At 40.9% G+C, this 22,535-nt stretch overlaps 1 protein-coding gene across 4 annotated transcripts in view; it reads right to left on the bottom strand.

Annotated features, from left to right (window-relative positions):
* Nucleotides 1–22,535, bottom strand: part of CALD1 (caldesmon 1) — a 257,710-nt gene that overhangs the window by 213,216 nt on the left and 21,959 nt on the right. The window contains exon 2 of one of the 4 annotated variants that reach the window (XM_058189681.1): nt 4,370–4,418. The exons of 2 other annotated variants lie outside the window; for them this stretch is intronic. The gene's annotated coding sequence lies outside the window, so the exon portion shown is untranslated. Of the gene's footprint in view, nt 1–4,369; nt 4,419–22,535 lie in introns of those variants that run through there. One more of the 4 variants, XM_058189684.1, reaches the window with a different exon arrangement.

Here is a 22,535-nt window from a genome sequence, read left to right as displayed (position 1 = left end):
GCTAATGGAACATATGAAAAAAGATGGTGGTTTAAGAAAGCGATGAAGTGGAAGAGGCTGTGTAAGGAGGAAATCCATATCAGAAAATGACTGCTGCAAAAAATGAGTCTTGGGACAACAATATTCTTGTTTAGGAATATTGTTAAGAGCTTGATGGTGCAGTGGTTAGAATGAAGAATTGCAGGCTAATTCTGCCAACTGCCAGCAGTTCGATCCTGACTGGCTCAAGGTTGACTCAGCCTTCCATCCTTTCAAGGTCGGTAGAATTGGACCCAGATTGTTGGGGGACAATATGCCGACTGTGTAAACCATTTAGAGAGGGGTGTAAAGCACCATAAAGCCGTTTATAAGTCTAAGTGCTATTGCTATTGCTAATGTAAGCCACCCAGAGTTGTGGTTCTAAAGCAGACAATCATACAAGTCTTTTAAATGTATTTTTAACAGGGGGAAATGTTGCAAAACATTCTATGCAAAGAGAGCAAGCAATAGTTAACTACCCATCTCCTTCCACTTATGACTGTATGACTGTAACCTTGTTGCTTGTATCCTTACAATTTATATTGATATTGTTTCCTGATTGCTTACTTGTACCCTATGACTGTCATTAAGTGTTGTACCTTATGATTCTTGATGAACGTATCTTTTCTTTTAAGTACACTGAGAGGATATGCACCGAGACAAATTCCTTGTGTGTCCAATCACGCTTGGCCAATAAAAAAAAATATTCTATTCTATTCTAAAAAAAAATATACAAAGCAGTATTTGATGAAAATTTAAAAATGGTTAGGAAGTGGATGAAGAAAATGAAATAATGGAATTGAATTTTAAAAAGGACTACACAGGTTATAGAGATATATGCAGGAACAGAAAAAGAATGAAACTGTTTTTACTATAAACCAAAAGAAATAGAAAATGGCATTAAAATCCTTGTTCAAAAATGGGAAAGGTTGCAGGTATAAACTATAACTGGAAAACTTGAAATTGAGAGTGTGATTTGCTTACGGGATAGTTATGTTTCATGCTTATACAGTGTAAGAGTGCATCTGTAAAAATGTTGTTATTGTTCCCTTACACAAAGGGAAAGGTAGCAGGAGTGAATGCAAAAATTACAGGGGAATAAATTAAGTGTGCTTGGGAGGATGTTTGCCAGAATTTGAACAAAAACATATGAGATGACAACAAGCAAAATTTGGGAAACACAACATGGCTTTATTCCAGGCAGGAGCATGCAGATCCAATTTTTGCTTTTCAGCTAGTCCTTGAGAAACGTACAAATGTGAAAAAGTTTATTGTGTGTTTGCTGATTTAGAGAAAGCTTACAATAAAGTACATGAACTTGAATTATGGAATTCCTTGCATGTATCTGGAACTGAAGGTGGACTGATGAATGTGATAAGAGCAGAATATAATCTGTAAAGCAGCTGTGAGACTCACTAGAATGTTTGGCAAATGGCTCAACCTAGAGAAGGGAGGATAGATATATGATGTCCTCTTGATAATTTGTGGAAAAATTTAAAAGAAATGTTTTCTAGTTGAAAATATGGATGCATATGTTCAATTGTATGGAGATGATACCATGTTGTTCGCTGAGGTGGCAGGTTTCATGAATTGTATGATTCTGTAAAGCAGGGGTCTCCAACCTTGACAACTTTAAGACTTGTGGACTTCAACTCCCAGAATTCCTCAGCCAGCTTTACTAGCTGAGGTATTCTGGGAGTTGAAGTCCACAAGTCTTAAAGTTGCCAAGGTTGAAGAGCCCTGCTGTAAAGAGTATGGAACTACAAATCAATGTATTCATTTTATTAATGTACTAATTTGCAAGAGAATATAAGGTGACATATTGGTAGGCCATAATATGAATTTGTTGGGGGTTTGCTTAGCATTTTTTATTTTATTTATTTTTTATTTGTTTATTTGTCAATCATATATAAGATAACAGGTAAAAGTATAAACATAATTTGGATACATGAAAAGAGTAAGTAAAAAGGAATATTAGGACAGGGACGGTAGGCACGCAGGTGCACTTATGCACGCCCCTTACAGACCTCTTAGGAATGGGGTGAGGTCAACAGTAGACAGTTTAAGTGTAAAGTTTTGGGGGTTTGGGGAAGAAACTACAGAGTCAGGTAGTGCATTCCAGGCATTCACCACTCGGTTGCTGAAGTCATCTTTTCTGCAATCGAGTTTGGAGTGGTTTACCTTGAGTTTGTATCTATTATTTACTCATGTATTGTTGTGATTGAAGCTGAAGTAGTCATTGACAGGTAGGACATTGTGGTAGATAACTTTATGTACTATGCTTAGGTTAGATTGAAGTCTGCATGGTTCTAAGTTGTCTAAGCCCAAAATTTGGAGTCTGGTGGCATAAAGTATTTTAATGCGAGCAGAGGAGTGGAGGACTTTTCTTCTAAAATATCTCTGGACTCTCTCGATTGTATTTATGTCCAATATGCAGTGCAGGTTTCACACCGATGAGCTGTATTCAAGGATTGGTCTAGCAAATGTTTTATATGCTCTAGTTAGTGGTACAATATTACCAGAGAAGAAGCTATGCAAGATTAGGTTAACAACTCTTAGTGCCTTTTTGGCAATGTTGTTACAGTGGGCTCTGGCACTTAGATCTTTAGAAATTTAACTAGAGAATTTATATGGTTTGCCACTCACTCTCAGTGGCTTACATTTTAAAAAAACAACAATATACAAACAATAAAAACAATTATAGATAGATAGATAGATAGATAGATAGACAGACAGACAGACAGACAGACAGACAGACAGGCAGGCAGGCAGGCAGGCAGACAGATGATAGAGACAGAGAGAGAGGCACTAAATAGATTAATAGATGTTAGATAGATAAATGATAGATGATAGATAGGTGTGTATGTGTGTGAGGGAGAGAGAAATTAGATAGATAGATGGATGGATGGATGGATGGATGGATGGATGGATGGACGGGCGGACGGACAGATCTTTTCTCATTTTGTTAATATATCCATGGATATATATAATGTTCATATGTGGCCTCAGGAACACTGCTGCCTTAGACCTATGTGTGATTCCAACCAGTTATGGTTTATTCGAGCAACCATAACTATAGAAACAATTGATTACTATAGGTTGAAATCCAGTACAGAAAAATAATACTGATTGCTGGTCTCCCTCTCTCAAAGAATTGTAGATGAGGATAATTTCTGGGGCAAAGCTCTGAGGAATATATTACCACTCAGCTCTGTCCTTCCTCAAAACCCTGCCTAAAATGAGAAGCAACATAATTCCCTTTTGTTCCTAACCCTAAGACAGTATGTACTCCTTCCTATCACCCTTCCTCTTCTCCCTTCCTTTTGTGGCTGTCACGTTTTCTCTGGATCTGTTGTAGGAAGAAAGCCTGCCTATAAATGGAACTAATAAATCCTGTGGCTCCTATGATCTGAAAGGAAGACCAGGCGTGACATAAATCTTCCCTTATCATATTGAATTTTCAGAAGATAGAATTTTGCTTCTTTAAAGAAGAGACGTGGCGTGGACGATTCTTTGGTTTTATTGAGTTTCATTTCTGGCCAAAAGCAACTCTTTTTTTTTTTTTTTTGTCAACATGGAAGCCAAACTATTCTTGGAATTTTCCATATTCCAAGGCGCCATGACGAGTTGCCTTGTTTTTCTTCTTTTGTAACATCCCTGTGATCTGTTCCTGCTGATTTTTGAGATATTCCACTAAAAGTTAAGAAATACAATCCTAGATCACAGGCACTCCTTTTGCCTCTGAGGGTGAAAATATCCCTTCTTTCTCCACAAAAGAACATTGTGTTATTTCCAATTAAATTTACCTTGCATGATAAGGAACGGAATTCCAAACACCCAAAGGTTCCAAGAACGCTGTCATAATTGAATCTATCCCAGTGAAAGGGAGACAACGGATAAGTGCACCTTTGACATCTCTGGGTATCTTCTGAAATTCTCATGACTTCTTCAGCAAATCTTATTTACAAAACCTACATTCGGTACTTCCCTTATTAATACAGGTAATCCTCAATTTAGCACTCTAACTGAGCCCAAAATTCCTTTTCCTAACTTAGACATTTGTGAAGTGAATTTTGCCCCCATTTTACGACCTTTCATGTGGCCATTGTTAAGTGCATCGCTGTAGCTGTTCGGTTAGTAACATGATTGTTAAGTGAATCGGGCTTCCCTGTTGACTTTCCTTGACAGAAGGTCACAAAAAGTGATCCCGGTCAGTTGCCAAGGGTCTGAATTTTGATCATGTGACCATGGGAATGCTGTAACAGTCGTAAGGGTCAAAAACGGTCATATGTCACTTTTTTTAGTGCCCTTGTTACTTTACAATCACTAAATGAACTAAGTCAAGGATTACCTGTATGGATGAAAGTGAGAGGATGGGAAGCCGCTAGTTCATCCAGGTACTATGGAAAAACAATAATAACATATTTAATACTCCCTTATTCCAGACGCTTTGTCTCTCCTTCACCCCAACACCTCCCTTACACCGCAACACCTCGAATTAGCCCTCTTTCCAAAACATATTAAATATGTATTAACATATTTAATACTCCCTTATTCAACCTTGGCAACTTTAAGCCTGGTGGACTTCAACTCCCAGAATTCCCCAGCCAGGTTGGAGACCCCTGCTTTACAGAACTCTCTGGGCGGTTTACAATGTCAGCATATTTCCCCCAACAGTCTGGGTCCTCATTTTATCAACCTCGAAAGGATGAGTCAACCAGGAGGCCCATCAGGATCAAACTCCAGGCTATAGACAGAGCTTGCCTTCAATACTGCATTCTAACCACTGCGCCACCAGCCATCAAAAACTTCATTCTGGTAGCAAGATTCTTGGGGGGCCTGATGCTTTTAGAAGTAAACTGAACCATTTGGTTCTGCATCTCCCTCCTTGCTATTCCTAACCGTTAAAGCTGTAAATGTGACTGGAAATTACCCAATCCAAAATACTGGGAGGAACCAAGCTAAGAAAGGTTTGGAAGTTAGAGACAAATAAGTAAAGTGACAAGTGAAGACATATGGCCTAGTAGCCAATAAGCAACAGCGGTGAATGGTTAGTGATTATTTATGCTAAGAACATCATTACAACACCCTAATGGTTGCTTATGTCATATTACGTCAACTTTGATAGCTCTATCTTTCTATCTATCTATCTATCTATCTATCTATCTATCTATCTATCTATCTATCTATCTATCTATCATTCTCTTCTCTTCTCTTCTCTTATTCTATTCTATTCTCTGACAATGTGTTGTGATGGCACAGAAATGCAGGAGAAGGTACCCAACTAACCCCCTCCTGCATATGATGCAAATTCATATGATGTCATAAGCATGTACGGCAGTGTTTCTCAACCTTGGCAACTTGGACTTCATGTCTGGACATAGCTGGCTGGAGATTTATGGGAGTTGAAAACCACACATCTTCAAGTTCCAAGGTTGAGAAATGCTGATTTAAGGTATTTGAACCCCATAGCTGTAAATTCTTCAGTGTAAGACCCTGAATTTCCTTATACTTTATTTTCTGTAGAAAAATAAATGCCTTTTGTTGTCAAATTAGCATTAGTGCTTCTTCTTCTTCTTTCTTCTTTCTTCTTCTTCTTCTTCTTCTTCTTCTTCTTCTTCTCCTCCTCCTCCTCCTCCTCCTCCTCCTCCTCCTCCTCCTCCTCCTCCTCCTCCTCCTCCATCTATGGTGGCCTCAACTATTGTTAATTGATCTTTTTCTAGTGTCTTTGATGTTGCATCTCCATCTTCTTCTGGGCCTATTTCATTTTCTTTGACTTTCTCTTTTTGTTAAGCATTATTTAATATGACACTTCATAGTGTTACTTTTGACTTAAGCAAAGCTAACCAATAGTCCATCCAGCAAGCCGCTCTGTACAAGTCAGCTAGAAGAAATATATCTGCTGATCATATATTTAAAAAATCCAATTAAGCGAGAAAAGGGTGGGAAGGTTCATATGGAGTCTTGCATTTCAGATGGATCTTGAACTCTTACTTGTTGCTTTGAAGTGTGTCAGACATTCCTTGATATCTTTCACTGCATAAGATGCCGTATGTCTGTTTCTGATTAGATAATTGACATAAAAGTATGCCAAACAAATACCAGTCTCTTAAAATAAACTGTAGAGGTCTATGAACTTTGCAGAATGCACGTAAGAAGTCTTTCTTCAATGAAAGATCATTCTGTGAAAAATCAGGTATTTGGCAGGATTGTGCATGTGTATCAATTCAGCATCAAAGGCATTTTTAAAAAATTGGAAAACATTATTTAGATGACTTTTAGATGACTTAAAATGACAGCTTTCCTCTAAGGCAGAAAAACACAATCTGTCTTAAATCCATCACAGATACTTTAATCATGTTATCCATGAATCCAATTGCAAAAGACACGGACAGATGTATTACGCAAATATCAGGGACACAGCTGGAAACTTAAAGCTAATTCTAGAAAGTCATTTTCATTCTACAGGGGTCTGTAATATAATCCCATCCATAGGAAGGGATCTTATAAGCCACCTATTACAGCATCATCTATAACTACCATCTCCAGGATCTCAAAATGGACTAAAATTATAATTCATGCTGACAAGGAATTCTGGAATCCCAATGCAGTTGGAGGACAATAGGTTAGAAAATATATATGGACTTGCAAGAACCCTTCCAAGTTTGGGAGCGGGATTTTTTTCTCAGTGCCCTGAACATGCTGGGGCTTGAATCTGGAACAGTTTACCTGTACTTAGTCTCAGAACACACTTAGAAAAAATTTGGCCTTCTGCAGCACTCAATAAAGCTCTTGGCCAGGGGTTAGAGGATGGTTACATTGATCATGAAGCTATATTTAATTTAAATAGCATTTAATCACCTACAGACTGAAATGGGATATCCCAGTCATTGGTTTATCACTTCATTAGTTAGAATGATGATAAATGACATAAGGAGAGAGAGAGAGAGAGAGAGAGAGAGAGAGAGAGAGAGAGAGAGGAGAACGGAAGGGAGGGAGGGAGAGAGAGAGAGAGGAGAACGGAAGAGGGAGGGAGGGACGGAGTGATATATATATATTCCTCCGTCCCTCCCTCTTCCATTCTCCTATCTATCTATCTATCTATCTATCTATCTATCTATCTATCTATCTATCTATCGAGAGAGAGATAGGAGAATGGAAGGGGGAGAGAGGGACGGAGTGATAGATAGATAGAGATAGATAGATGATAAATAGATAGATAGATAGATAGATAGATAGATAGATAGATAGATAGATAGATAGATAGATATAGATATAGATAGACAGATGAGAGAGAGAGATAATAAATAGATTAGACGTTAGATGATAGATAGATAAATAATAGATGTTAGATGATAGATGTGTGTGAGAGAGACAGAATGAGAGAGAGAGAGAGATAATAAATAGATAGCTGTTAGACAGATGATAGATAAATGATAGATGTTAGATTAGATAGATGTGTGTATGTGTGTGTGTGAGAGAGAGAGAGAGAGAGAAAGAGAGAGAGAGAGAGAGAGAAAACTATAGTTAAATTCAGTTGAGTGGTTTGGGTGTGTTTTTAATATAGACGTAATATTCATGGAGCATTTCATCAATAACATATATAATAACCAAGCATTAGTGATCCGATTATAAACAGAAAAGCATACAAATATCTTTGAAACTGACATGTGTTTTCCTCAACCTTGGCAAATGAAGATTATTGACTAATACAATCCCAAAATCTCAGTTGTTACACCCATGTACTGGGGAGTGGAATCCCTTAGAGTTGTGTTATGTGATGAAAAGCTGACATCCCAGAATATTAAAACAAAGTTTGTTTTTTATATATTAAATTCTTCTTTAGGGTCTTAATACTTATGTGGATTACTTTTTTTCTTTGAGGAATCTTGCTAGAATGCTTCCCCAAAGAATTTAGTTAAATTCTAATTAAAGATCTAAAAGATGAGAAAAGATTCAGAGATGAGAAAGGCTTAGTCAAAACCTGGGTTTATTTATTCTGTTCCTTTCACAATCCACATGTTACCTTTTGAAAAGGGCTTTATCAAGATGGTATGCACCCAAATGCTATAAAAATTAAAAAAGCTGTATCAAAAATAAAAAATAGATTGATCCCCACTCTCAGGAATATCCTTCTGCCCTAAATATTAGTGTGTGCCTTCAATATAAAATTTAGCTAATTTCAAAGCACTCTCAAAGTTAAAAGCCAAGAACTCCTCCTAAGATATACAATTCAGCGATGAGATCTGAGATTTCATTCCTCTCACACAAATATAATTTTCAGCACTTTCTTTAGAAGCCCAAGAGTTTGACCAAACTAAGTGAAATAAAACTAGCATGCATTGAAACCAAATCAACATTTGCAATGTGGATGAGTCTGCTGTTCTTGCAAATTATCTTGGAAAATCAAACGCAACAAGAAAAGCAGAACCGCCCCCCTCAAAAAAAAAAAATACTAGAAGAGGATTAGTCAAATATTTGATAAGGACATAAAATATTGGTCTAAATCTCACAGGACTGAAATTGTATGCTAAAGGAAACAGTAATACTCCCAGTTTTGTCTGAACGCTTTCAATTTTTAATATATCAGTATGTTGCATATTTGTCAGTGGATATTTGTGCATATAACCCGTTCCAGGGAAATTTTATAACTGCTGAAAATGGGGTTCATTGTGTCTTATTTCTTCTGGCATTTTTCTTTCACATTAATTGAAGCGGCGGCAACACGGGGAGTTAACACGACAATATTTGAAAACAAGACCTTACCAAAAAAAAAAAAAAAAAAGCACATTTTAAATGTGGTTTGATTCAATCTTTCAGAAATTTTTTGAAAATAATAATAAAAATCCAGCAGCAGTGCGGGATAACCATACAACATTCCACCTGGTATATATTGAACTTTGACAACCTGAAAGTAACAACCAGGATGAAAGAGCAACCAAGATGATTAGGGGACTGGAGAATAAAACATATGAAGAACGGTTACAGGAACTGGGTATGGCTAGTCTAGTGAAGAGAAGGACCAGAGGAGACATGATAGCAGTGTTCTAATATTTGAGGGGCTGCTACAGAGAGGAGGGGGATCAAGCTGTTTTCCAAAGCACCTGAAGGCCAGACAAGGAATAATGGATGGAAACTGACCAAGGAGAGATTCAACCTAGAAATGAGGAGGAACTTTCTGACCGTGAGAACAATCAACCAATGGAACAGTTTTTCCTTTGGAAGTTGTGGGAGCTTCATCACTTGAGACTTTCAAGAAAAGATTGGACTGCCATTTGTCAGAAATGGTATAGGGTCTCCTGCTTGAGCAGGGGGTTGGGCTAAATGACCTATTAGGTCCCTTCCAACTCTGTTAATCTGTTATTTATCAAGTTTGTTAGGACAAGTTGGTCCTTGATTCAAGCTTGTCCTCTACCTGTCTCCAACCTAGAATGCAGTTCTTACTACCAACAACAGCGAAAAGAATTCATATATTAAATGTACAAGTCTGAGAACAATCTGTAGCCTGATCTTACAGCTAGGGGAGTGTGTGTGTGTGTGTGTGTGTGAGAGAGAGAGGGGGGGGTGGGGGGAGAGGGAGAGAGAGAGAAATATTAAAAAATGGAAGATATATGTATGAGGGGTCCTTGATGTTCTCTGAGCTTCCTTGTTTTGTTGCACATGTTTCATTACCCTTACTAGGTAACATCATCAATCAATCAATCAATCAATCAAGTAAGCAATACCCCAATCAGGAAATTGTCAAAGAGCCATCAGTAAACAGCCCAACCAAAGAATCTCTAAGACCAACCCCACCAACACTGACAGGACAAGTCACCAGCATATAAACTGACAGCAAAACACACTCCTTACTAGCACTGCTGATGTTACTAGTTAGGGTAATGAAAGGTCTGCAAGAAAACAAGCCAGCTCAGAGAGCACCAAAGACCTCTCATTTTAAACCTGAGCTACAAATATTCTCCTTTATAGATATGCGTGTGTGTATGTGTGTGTGTGTGTGTGTGTGTAGACATTCAATATTGTAATAATCTTCCACTCTTTTTTGTTACAAGTCCCCAACCCCTGGTCCGTGCACTGGCACTGGTCCGCACCAGAAACCAGTCGAAGTAAACAAGGGATGCCCCATCCGTGGGATGCAGGCAGCATACAAAACCACGGTCCCTCTGGTCCATGGAAAAACTGTCTCCGTGGAACCAGCCCATGGTGCCCAAAAGGTTGGGAGCCGCTGAGCTAAAGGAATTCCAGGAGGGGAGGGGAGTCACAAAATAAGATGGCCAAATTGTATGCAACACATGTTAGAATGGAAAGCACTTTAATCACCCAGATCATGGTGGAGATCCCTGATTTTGTTGTGACCCAGGTCCAAGTAGATAGTAGGAAACTCAGTCAGTGAAAAAAACAAACTTTATTCGAACAGCTGAGAATTACTTCATTCCCAGCGTAGTTCAACTAAATTAAAACAAATGCCTCCCAACACAAATTCCTCAGTCCTATCGCAAACCTTAGTCCAATTAGGCAAACTGCCAAAGGCCTTTCTTGGCAAATGTTCAGAAGTCACAAAAATAAATGCAAGACATAGACGAAGCAGAATACGAAGCTACCAACATTGTTTTCCGGCAAAGCCCAAATGCTGTTGCTGGTCTGTTTTAAGTCTTATGGGAGGGGCCAATCATCTCTTGGCCCTACTCCCGAGTTGTCCTTTTTGCTGGAGCTGCTCTTGCCTTCTGGCAGTTCTTCTCCTGCGTGCATTAGGAACATTCTCCTCCTGTTCCTCTGCCTCACTACTATCAGTCTCTGGAGGCTCTGAAGTCCACACCTCATTCTCAGATGGCCCTGGCCCCATCTCAGGCTCATCGCAGTCCGACTCCATTGCCAGCTCCGCAGGCTGCTGGCAGACCACAACAGATTTCCCCAGCCACTATTGAAGTGATAAATTGTCCTCCTTACTGTGATGTTGACATAACCGTAATTGCAAAGCTCCTGAGAAGTGTTTCTCAACATGGGTTATTTTTAGATGTGTGGACTTCAACTCCCAGAATTCTCCAACCAGCATCTGGGTGGTTAGACTTCCACACTTGGTTAGATTTGGTTAAAGCTGCCAAGATGGAAAAACACCACTCTAGTATTTGCTAGAAGTTGCTGGTGGGATCATGATCCAAGCTACGGGTAGATCTGCATAGCTAGGAATCAACTTGTTTGTCAACCGACCCTCTTGAATGTTGAGCAGCTACCCAACTGGGAAAGGAGCAAAGGTCTAAGTTCATGAAGCTGCACTTAACTTCAAGACAACAAAAGGGATCCTTTTTTCCTTGCAGATAATTAGGAGTAAAGACAATGGTAAAATCTTCCATGGGTTGTCACCAGTTCGCTGCCTGCGCATGCGCAATGTGTGCCAAATGCTCGTTGCATGTGCGCATACACAGTGCATGCAAAACACACGCTGCGTGCGCATGCACACTGTGCACCAAATGCATGCTTCATGCAGAAAAAGGGTTAAGAAGGTAAGTAGAACAGCAAGGGGGGGAACAGCTGTGCCACACGATTTAGATTCGTTAGAAAGCAGGTAGCGAATATAAATCATGCGGCACAGCTGATCGTCAGAACTACCGGTTCAGACGAACCAGTAGCTTTTTTTAACTACTTGTTTGCCTGAACCGGTGTGAACCGGTAGCATTTCACCCCTGAGTCTATTTCCATCTAGAAGCATTTAGGATGAGAATACAGGCAGTCCTTGACTTACAGCAGTTCATTTCATGACCGTTCAAAGTTGCAGCGGCAACTTATGCCCGCTGTAGCATCCCCATGGTCACATGATCAAAACTCAGACTCTTGGCAACCAGCTCGTATTTATAACGGTTGCAATGTCCTGGAGTCATGCGATCACCTTTTGCGACCTTCTGACCAGCAAAATCAATGGGGACGCCAGATTCACTTAACGACGGTGTTACTAACTTAGCAATGGCCATGACTGACTTAACGAGAGTGGTAAGAAAAATCGTAATAATGGTGGTAACATTCACTGAACCACTGTCTCGCTTAGCAACACCAAGTTGGGCTTAGTTGTACTCATAAGACGAAGGGCTACCCGCAGAAGCTTTAGTTGGGAGGACTCCATGAAAGTACAATGAGCCCTTTGTTCTTAAATCTCACTCAACCATTAAACACGGAGATCCAGTTACCTGATCCGGGCTGCAGAAATCGGGATAAATCTTAGAAAACAGCAGAGTAATCCTAAAAGCTCTAAAAAAAGCAGAGATAGGTGGGTAGTTCTCTGCAAACTCTAGACCGAGCAACGTAAACAAGACTGTCCTCATAGCATCGGGATGTCTAATTAAGTGAGCAAATAGTCAGAACAGCTCACACCAATCTCAAGCACATTTTAAACTGGACTCAAAAGAGCTGGGATGGAAAAGGCCAATTGTCTGGAAGACCCCTTGGTAAACCTGGCCATTTTGGAGACAGCACTTTTAAGTGCTGGAATCTATTTTGCAGCTGCATTTACTTCCCCTCCTTGTGTATGTGTGTGTGTGTGTGTGTGTGTATCCGTAATGATGTGTGTTTTAATTTTCATTTGGTATGTTGCATCATACAAAGTTGACAATTGTGAAAAGTCTGCCAACTCGAAAACGTGGTAGGAGAGCCGAAAGCTTCACCGCGTGGAGTTTCAGGTGGAAGACAAGATAAATACTTCTTTTTTTGGGGGGGGGGAGGGTGAAGGGAATTAAACGCTGGCTTAAATGGAGCCGCTGGTCTTGAGCAGCTAAGCCAGGTCAGCGTGGTAAATACTTGGATGGGAAACCAGGACATTCCAGGACTATAGACGAGACTGGGAAGTTTTTTGAAAAAGGAAAATCTCCAAAGAAAATGACAAATATTGGGGCCAAGAACATTAGCTGGATATCGCCATTAAATTATTAAGTTTAATGCAAAGGTGTTTGCACTTTTTAAAAAACAACTTTGCAATCTGAAACTGATAGGTTTTCCTCCTCCTTCTACTCATAAAATTAGTTGGTGGTTAATTTTAACCATATTTGATTGGCCATGCCACAATCATCAAGTTCACACAACAAGTCAAGCCAGCAGTACACTTCCCAAAACTGCTGGGCCAACTATCATTCTCAAAATGACCTCCACAAATTTCAAAATTAAAGTTACATTAAAAGAAAGAGAGAGACAGAGAGAGAGAGAGAGAGAGAGAGAGAGAGAGAGAGAGAGAAAGGAAGGAAGGAAGGAAGGAAGGAAGGAAGGAAGGAAGGAAGGAAGGAAGGAAGGAAGGAAGGAAGGAAAATGGCCAATATTTCATAAAATCACTGCACCTTGCAAGTGTTCACAAGAATTTGGAGGGAGGGAGGGTTTTCAGGAAATTACGACAAAAGGGCAAGATTTATGAGACTATTTATTTATTTATTTAATTTCTATAGCCGTCCATCTCAACCAATGACTCTGGGTAGCTTACAATTCCAAGCTATAAATGCGAATAAAACAATAAAAGACCATTTAAAACAATGAAAACATCCAAATAAATATATACAGATTATCAATATAATTAACCAGTTAACCTTAAAGTCAAGAAAGAAGATCCTTGCTTGTGTGGAGGAGATATAGTATGGTTGTATATCATATAGTATACTGAGTAAACAAACTACATTACCACCAATGGTGTTGCCAAACTAGGTAACATCATCCGTGCACTGCAAGAAAATCACCAAGCTCAGAGTTACTTAATTTGGGTAATGAAACGACTGCAAGAAAACAACCAAGCTCAGAAGGGCGTTAGTCTACAAAAAATATTTTTCATGGTGGTTAATCTGAAGTGAACCTTACTGACCACGAAGCTAGTGATGATATTCAGCTGGTTTGGACCCGTTCAGGCAAATTGGTAGTGGCGGCGCTATGCCGTCCCATTTAGCCACGTTTTCTAAGCTGGGCGCATGTATGCAAGCCGCGTGCGTGAGCAAAGCGCATGTGCAGAAGCGCATGCACGCGCAATCACATTTTCGGTGTGCGGCGAACTGGTGGTAAAATTATGTGAAAGCCACCTCTGTGGTGTATATTGCCAGCAAGGAGAACATTCTAGAACAGGGGTGTCAAACTCGCGATGACACGTAGTCACATCACGTATCACAACCTTTTTCCCCTTCGCTAAACTGGGGGTGGGCATGGCCAGCACATGACGCATCTGGCCTGTGGGCCACGAGTTGGACATCCCTGTTCTAGAACCTGCCAGTCTTTATTATTATTAAATTTTTACATATTATTACTACGTTTCTTAGCGCTTAATACACATCGTGTTGTCTGGATATTTAATTTGTTTAACAATACATATTACATACTTAATCCCCACCCTTTTTTCCTCAATCACTGATAAAATAAATCCTAAAACCTAGCAGTCTGAAGAAGAAGTTCAGCGTCCATCTCAAAATAACCTTGTAACAAAAACGCAGGTTTCTGCCAAGCTGGCCTCAGGTCTCTCTTATAAACTTTTCCACTGCATATCACTTCTTAAGATAAAATACATGTGTGGAGATACAACCTCTGCTGAGCATTTTATCAATTTACACTTTAGCAAAGAGGCACAGCCAACATTATTTTCTTTTCTTTTTTCCTGAGATTTTTGGCCTTTTATTGATAGAGAACAGAGAATGTTAAGGCTCTTTGGCTTGTTTTCTTCCATGTATTGACAGTTTTACAGAATATAAAAGCTGTTTCCTAGAATCAAAGAATGGAACAGTATCTAGGAGATCATTTCATACAATCCATTGCCCAGGATATGATAGATGGATGGATGGAGTCAGATTATGGTCTGTCGAGTACCTCAGCGCTTTAAATCTAGTAAACATTTCTGTCTGAAAAGAGTTTTGACTTAATAAGGTTTGTTGGACTCATGCCAAGGTCTTCACTGAACAAAGTTTATCCAGCATGTTTATTTTTAAGAATATGATTATAGTTTGGCTTTTCTTTCCAGATTTAAGTGTGAGACTGTGAATAGAGATTATAAGAACCACTTAACTCCCAGAATCTTCCCACTTTCTGATTCTGCCAAAATATTCACACCTCAAAGAAGCTTTTTCCTGCTCCATCGGTCAATTAAGGAAGGATGTTGCTTATTCTCTGCAGACAAACATTTAACTCACAAAACCCGGAGGTTGAATGAAAGATGGTGGCTAGCTTTTTTTAGAATTTCAGCTTCCCCAGAAAAAAAGATACCCACTTTTCCTCTCGGTGAACATGGCTTAACCCCACGCCTCGATAAACTCTAGCTTACATCCCTGTCAGAATTAATAGCCAAGGTCATCTATTGCAGGGGTCTCCAACCTTGGTCCCTTTAAGACTTGTGGACTTCAACTCCCAGAGTTCCTCAGCCAGCTTTGCTGGCTGAGGGACTCTGGGAGTTGAAGTCCACAAGTCTTAAAGGGACCAAGGTTGGAGACCCCTGCTCTATTGCGAAGAAAGAAGACCGAACAGTAAGAAATCAATCTAGTATAGGGGTGTCAAACTCAATTTCATTGAGGACTGCATCAGACCTGCCGTTGACCTTGTGGGAGGGGCTGACTGGGGGGGCGGAGCTGAACAGATGGGCATGGCCAACTGGGTGGGTGTGGCCAACTTGACACCACTCCCCAAACTGCTGGCATGTTTCCTCTTCGCATTGGGTAGACCGGGCCGGAAGACAAACAGACAAGGCTGGGTGTGCCGGCTGACATGGCTTCGCGTGCCACTTTGAGCACGCGTGCCATAGGTTCACCATCACGGGTATAGAGTTTCCTGGTTGAACAGGGGGTTGGACTAGAAGACCTCCAAGGTCCCTTCCAACTCTGTTATTCTGCTATTCCATGTTTAGCGTACAACTGTACCATTAATTAGACATTAATTTCCAAGCCAAACAGCTGGATAATTGCTGTTTTTTTTTCCTGCCAATTTGCTGCAAGAAAATAAGTAAAGTAGATATGCAAAGCTTCCAATAGGCTGAATGTTACCTATAAATATTTTAACTCCCCTCCCCAGAGGTGGGGGCACTAGAAAGATGTGCCTTCCAGAGATATTGCATAACTAACACATCCACTCTAGTCTCCAGTTGCCAATTTTATTAAGTATGTCTCCTGGCCTCTACAGTTTTGTCTAGCAGTGATCTGGATTAGGGCCAGACTGAGAGGGTGCAGCTCTTTCTCCTTGTCTTGTCTTTTCTTAGTCTCTTAAAGAGAACAAGATCATCAGACTGTGTCAAGCAATAAAGATCAGGGTTTGAGCCACAAGGGCTCTTTATCAGGACATATGAGACTTGCTTTATGTTCAACAATCTCAGTTCCTAAGTCCCATCCTGAAGTTTCTCTGAACTCCTTACGATTTATATTGATATTGATTGTTTCCTAGTATGATTTGATTGCTTATTTGTACCCTATGACTATCATTGAGTGTTGTACCTTATGATTCTTGACGAATGAATCTTGTCTTTTTATGCACACTGAGAGCATATGCATCAAAGACAAATTCCTTGTGTGTCCAATCACACTTGGCCAATAAAGAATTCTATTCTATTCTATTCTATTCTATTCTATTCTATTCTATTCTATTCTATTCTATTCTATTCTATTCTATTCTATTCTATTGGATTATTTTGCTTGTTGGTTTGAGTAATGGAGAAAAGTGCTGTACCTGGCTAGGAATATTCCAAATAGAAAATGATTATTTCATAAGTTCTCTTCCCAAGATCAAATCATCCTCTTGTAGGTGTGACGATACCTTTTTTGTGATAGCCCCATAGACAGTGGTGGGATTCAGCCAGTTCGCACCACTTCAGGAGAACTGGTTGTTAACTCTCTGAGAAGTTTGGCAAACTGGTTGTTGGAAGAAATCATTAGGACAGAAAACTGGTTGTTAAATTACTTGAATCCCACCACTGCCCATAGACCAGGGGTCTTCAACCTTAGCAACTTTAAGACTTGTGGACTTCAACTCCCAGAATTCTCAGGAATCGATCCTCAAAACAAAATCTATCTCAGCTTTGGAAAACGCCCCAATTTGCTATGTACCACTCCTGCAGAGATTCTATCCCCTGCCATTATTCCATTCTTTTTCTTAAACAATAAATATGTTCGTATGTAACCAGGTTGATTAGGGCACCTCTCGATAGCCTTTATTATGGTCAATGACCAATACAATGTACTGTTTTGCAAATAAAATGAAATATCCCAAATAAGAATACAAAAAGGCTTTCTATAGAATGAGCTTAGGCCTCACATGCTCTTAGTAAGGCAATAGGAAGCCAACTCATAAAAGAAAAACTAAAATACTTGAGTGGCATCAAAAACCTTCAATATAGGCATTTTAAGTAATGCAATACTTAGGCCCCAAAATATTATTTTAATATACAGCTGTTTTAATGTACTATTATATTTAATGTTAATATTTTAAAATTTGAAGCACTAGAATATTTATTCAATTATTTACTAGGGTAACAAGTGCCACTAATTGGCCTCCATGAATAATACAATACAATACAATACAACACAATACAATTATCACATTTCTACACCTCCCATCTCGCCGAAGTCGCTCTAATAAATATAATATACAAGTAATCTTTTACTTACAACCACAAATGAGCCCAAAATTTCCATTGGTAAGCGAGATATTTGTTACCTGAGTTTTGCCCCATTTTACAATCTTTCTTGCCACAGTTGTTAAATGAATCACTGCAGTTGTTAAGTTAGTAACATAATTGTTAAATGAATCTTGCTTTCCCATTGACTTAGCTTGTCGGAAGGTTATAAAAGCTGATCGCTTGACCTCTGGGATACTGCAATCGTCATAAATGTGAATCAGTTGCCAAGCATCCGAATTTTGATCACGTGAACTGTGAGGATGCAGCAATGGTTGTAAGTGTGAGAAACAGTCATAAGTCACTTCTTTCAGTGCCCTGGTAACTTCGAAGTGTCACTAAACAAATGGTTGTAATCAGTGGTGGGATTCAGCCAGTTTGCCTCACTTCGGGAGAACCGGTTGTTAACTTTCTGAGCAGTTTGGCAAACTGGTTGTTGGAAGAAATCATTAGGGCAGAGAACCGGTTGTTAAATTACTTGAATCCTACCACTTGTAATTCAAAGAGAACCTGTAATAAAAATTTGTCAAACTTCCATCTAGCTAAGTGTCAAGGTTCCAGAAAAACCTCTTCTGCATAAAAAAAACTCAGAAGCCATTGTCTTTCAGAGTTCTTTACTAGCATGAGGAAACTGGCACACGATGAGTGAAATTCCAAAACTGAACTTCCAGATTCTTTTCCCAGTTATACAAACCCCAAGAGTCCCACCCCTCTGACCCCTTTGCTGGTCACATGGTCCCACGTTCTCCCAGTTCATTCGAATATCTTCTCGCCACTCCTCCTGCAGATGTGAACACCATCCGACCTTGACCGCTTGAAGAATGTTACCATACCCCTCAACCCCCCTTCTTCCCCTCAGGGGAAAAATGTGGCAGCGTCTGGAACCCTAAAGTCTAGTATGGTTTCCAGGCCTGACACTAAGGTGGTTAAGTATCTACTGTGTTTTCCTGAAAATAAAACCCTGTCTTATATTTTTTTGAACCCCTGAAATAAACGCTTGGCCTTATTTTCGGGGAGGTCATATTATTTTGGGGCGCGTGGAGCAAGATGGGGCTCCTCTTGCCATTTTACCTGATTTCCAGCTCTGCATAAATATTTTCAGGGAGGGCTTATTTTCGGGGAGAGGTTTATTTTAGCGCATGCACTCAAAAGCCTGGTTGGGTTTATTATCAGGAAAGTCTTATTTTCGGGGAAACAGGGTACATAATGTATCTCCTTTAAGATAAAGATCCCCCCCAAAAAAAACCATCAAGAAGAAAAGCTCTTTCCAATGCATGCCTGTCATGGAGAACCCTTAAGGAATATTAAGCATCTGTATTTACTTTGGCAGTTATAGGAATGAAGGTTTCAATTTACTTCCCTTACAAAAAATCCGAGGTCTCATTTTCCTCTCTGCAACCTCAGCCTTCATCTCTAACAGAAGCCAATACCGTTGGTGGAAATCCAGGATGGGTTTTCCTTTTAAGAATATCTCATTTTCTTTCCTTTCCCATGACCCTGATACCAGAGGTGAAATGCTCCCGGTTCGGACCGGATCGCCTGATACAGTAGCGATGGCGGTGGGTGGTTCAGAGAACCGGTGGCAAAAATCCCTGGCCCACCCCATGCCCTGCTGAGCCACGCGATCATCAGAGGGTATTTTTTTTTACTTTTAAAAGCATTTTTTCTTCAGCCGAAAAAATGCTTTTAAAAGTTTTTTTAAAAAAACTCTGATAATTGCGCGGCTCAACTGGGATCGTCAGAACCCTTTAAAGGCATTTTTTCTACAACGTCTTCGGCTGAAGAGGTTGTAGAAAAAATGCTTTTAAAAGTAAAAAAAAAAAGTTGGCCATGCCCACCCAATCACATTACCACCCTCCACCAAGCCATGCCCACATAACCGGTAGTAACAAATTTATACATTTCACCCCTGACTGATACCATTTAGTACTGAGGGCCAACAAAGTGACAGGCCTCTAGTTTAAGAAATGAACCACTGGACTAAGCAAGCGAAAGCTGCATCTCTTTGAAATAAGTTTTTCGAAGAATATTTCAGCCTCAACTTCCAAGCCGGGCTACGTAGTAAGGCCTGTGAACAAGAGTTCTCCAGGAAACTAGAATTAACAGTTGGCCAGCAGTGGGATTTGTCACAAAAGTTTTTTGTTTTTTGTTTTTGCATTTATATCCCGCCCTTCTCCGAAGACTCAGGGCAGCTTACACTATGTTAGCAATAGTCTTCATTCTATTTGTCTATATACAAAGTCAACTTATTGCCCCCAACAATCTGGGTCCTCATTTTACCTACCTTATAAAAGATGGAAGGCTGAGTCAACCTTGGGCCTGGTGGGACTAGAACCTGCAGTAATTGCAGGCAGCTGCTGTTAATAACAGACTGCATTAGCAGCCTGAGCCACAGAGGCCCGTATTAGAGTATTAGAGTATTAGAGCTGGACTGTTTTTTTCTTTGAGGAAGAAGAAGATGTTTTGCTTCGGATCCAAGAAGCTTCATCAGTTCTGGCTCTTTTCATTACAAAATCCTTTGCAAAAGTCCTGCTGGCTATTGAAGCTCACTATCCAATCCGCTCCTCCTTGCTGACCAAAAGCATTAAAGGGCTACAAGTTTGTCTTCATTTTTTTTCTCCCTACTTTCTTCCATGCTTCATCATACGTTCTCCAACCAGCAGTGAAAGGTATGCACCTGGGGTGAAATCCAGCAGGTTCTGACAGGTTCTGGAGAACCGGTAGCGGAAATTTTGAGCAGTTTGGAGAACCGGCAAATACCACCTCTGGCTGGCCACAGAATGGGGTGGGAATGGAGATTTTGCAATATCCTTTCCCTGGAGTAGGGTGGGAATGGAGATTTTGCAGTATCCTGCCAGGCCCACCGAGCCATGCCCACCAAGCTACACCACGCCCACCAAGCCACGGCCATAGAACTGGTAGTAAAAAAAATTGGATTTCACTACTGGTATGCACCCATTTGATGGGCTGGAAGATGAGATGAAGAAATTCACCTGGGTGAGCAAAATTACTCATGGCAGCATTTGCCAAAGGAATATTTTAAAAAACATGGATTATTTTTTAAGGTCAGAAGTTCCCTAAATCGTCTAGTGACTCTAATTTCATTACTGGTAGCACATTCCTTAGAAGTCAGAGGGATGGCAAAGATTCTCACCTGGGCGTCTTTTGGGTTTTAGATGCAGCTGTCCAACCATCTCAAATCTTTGATCCTCCAAGATAAACAAAATATTTTAAAACAAAATGTGTTTAAAAATCTGTTCCTAAAGCGATCAGACTCTCTGAGCCTCCTGTTTCCCCACCCCACCCTACCCTAGACCCAGGGGTGAAATCTAGCAGGTTCTGACAGGTTCTAAAGAACCAGTAGTGGAACTTTTGAGTAGTCGGAAGAACCAGCAAATACCCCCTCTGGCTGGTCCCAGACTAGGGTGGGACTGGAGATTTTGCAACATCCTTCCCCCAGGAATGGGGTGAAAATGGAGATTTTGCAGTGGCGATCAGGGCGGCGAAACATAACTATTTCTCCGCACTCATCACATCGGCAGATAATCACCCAGCCGCCCTGTTTAGGGTGACCCGCTCCCTGCTCACGCAGGAGGCTCGGGAGGACCCCTTACAGGGACAAGCTGAGGATTTTGTACAGTATCTGTCTGATAAAATCGCTCAGATTCGGGATGGCTTGGACACTGATTGGATAGATCCGGGTGGGATGGCGGGGACGAGTCTTGAGAATGTTATCTGGGCTGAGTTTGATCCTGTGACTCCTGATGACATGGACAGGTTGTTGGGTAGGTTGAATCCCACCACATGTTTATTGGACCCGTGTCCCTCCTGGATGGTACTGGCCACACGGGAGGTGACATGAGGCTGGCTCCTGGGAGTTACCAACGCTTCTTTGTTGGAGGGTGTTTTCCCCACCGCCTTGAAAGAGGCGGTGGTGAGGCCCCTCCTTAAGAAGCCCTCCCTGGACCTGGCTGTATTAGCGAACTATCATCCAGTCTCCAACCTTCACTTTCTGGCGAAGGTTGTTGAGAGTGTGGTGGCATATCAGCTTCCTCAATACCTGAGGAAACTGTCTATCTAGACCCGTTCCAGTCCGGTTTCAGACCCGGATACTGCACCAAGACGGCTTTGGTCGCGTTGGTGGATGACCTCTGGAGGGCCCGGGACAGGGGTTGCTCCTCTGTCCTGGTGCTATTAGATCTCTTGGCGGCTTTTGATACCATCGACCATGGTATCCTGCTGCAGCGGTTGGGGGGATTGGGGGTGGGAGGCACCGTTTATCGGTGGTTCTCCTCCTATCTCTCTGACCATTCGCAGACGGTGTTGGCAGGAGGGCAGAGATCGACCCCGAGGCGCCTCACTTGTGGGTTGCCTCAGGGGTCTGTTCTCTCGCCTCTCCTGTTCAACATCTATATGAAGCCGCTGGGTGAGGTTATCTGTGGTTTCGGGGTGGATTATCATCTGTACGCTGATGATACACAGCTGTACATTTCCACCCCGAACCACCCCAACGAAGCCGTTGAGGTGATGGGCCGGTGTCTTGAGGCTGTGCGGGTCTGGATGGGGAGGAACAGGCTCCGACTCAACCCTTCCAAGACAGAGTGGCTGTGGGTTCCGGCATCCCAGTACAGTCAGCTTACACCATCGCTGACTGTGGGGAGGGAAGTACTGACCCCCCAGGGGAGGAGTGCGCAACTTAGGCGTTCTCCTGGACGATCGGCTGTCCTTAGAGGAGCTGGACTAGCCTAAGAATAAAATATTTTTAGTTAATTTTAATGGGTTTTAACCGGTTTTCACCATTTTAGTGATTTGGCTATTATAATATTTTGTTTTAATTGGGTTTTAAATTGCTTATTTATTATTGTTGTATTTTTAATATGCCTGTGAACCGCCCCGAGTCCTACGGGAGATGGTGCGG

The sequence above is a fragment of the Ahaetulla prasina genome, chromosome 7 (genome assembly GCF_028640845.1).
Source record: "Ahaetulla prasina isolate Xishuangbanna chromosome 7, ASM2864084v1, whole genome shotgun sequence".
In the NCBI taxonomy this organism is placed as follows: Eukaryota; Metazoa; Chordata; class Lepidosauria; order Squamata; family Colubridae; genus Ahaetulla; species Ahaetulla prasina.
The sequence above is the reverse complement of the archived record's forward strand: the minus strand, read 5'-3'. Positions and strand labels throughout refer to the sequence as shown.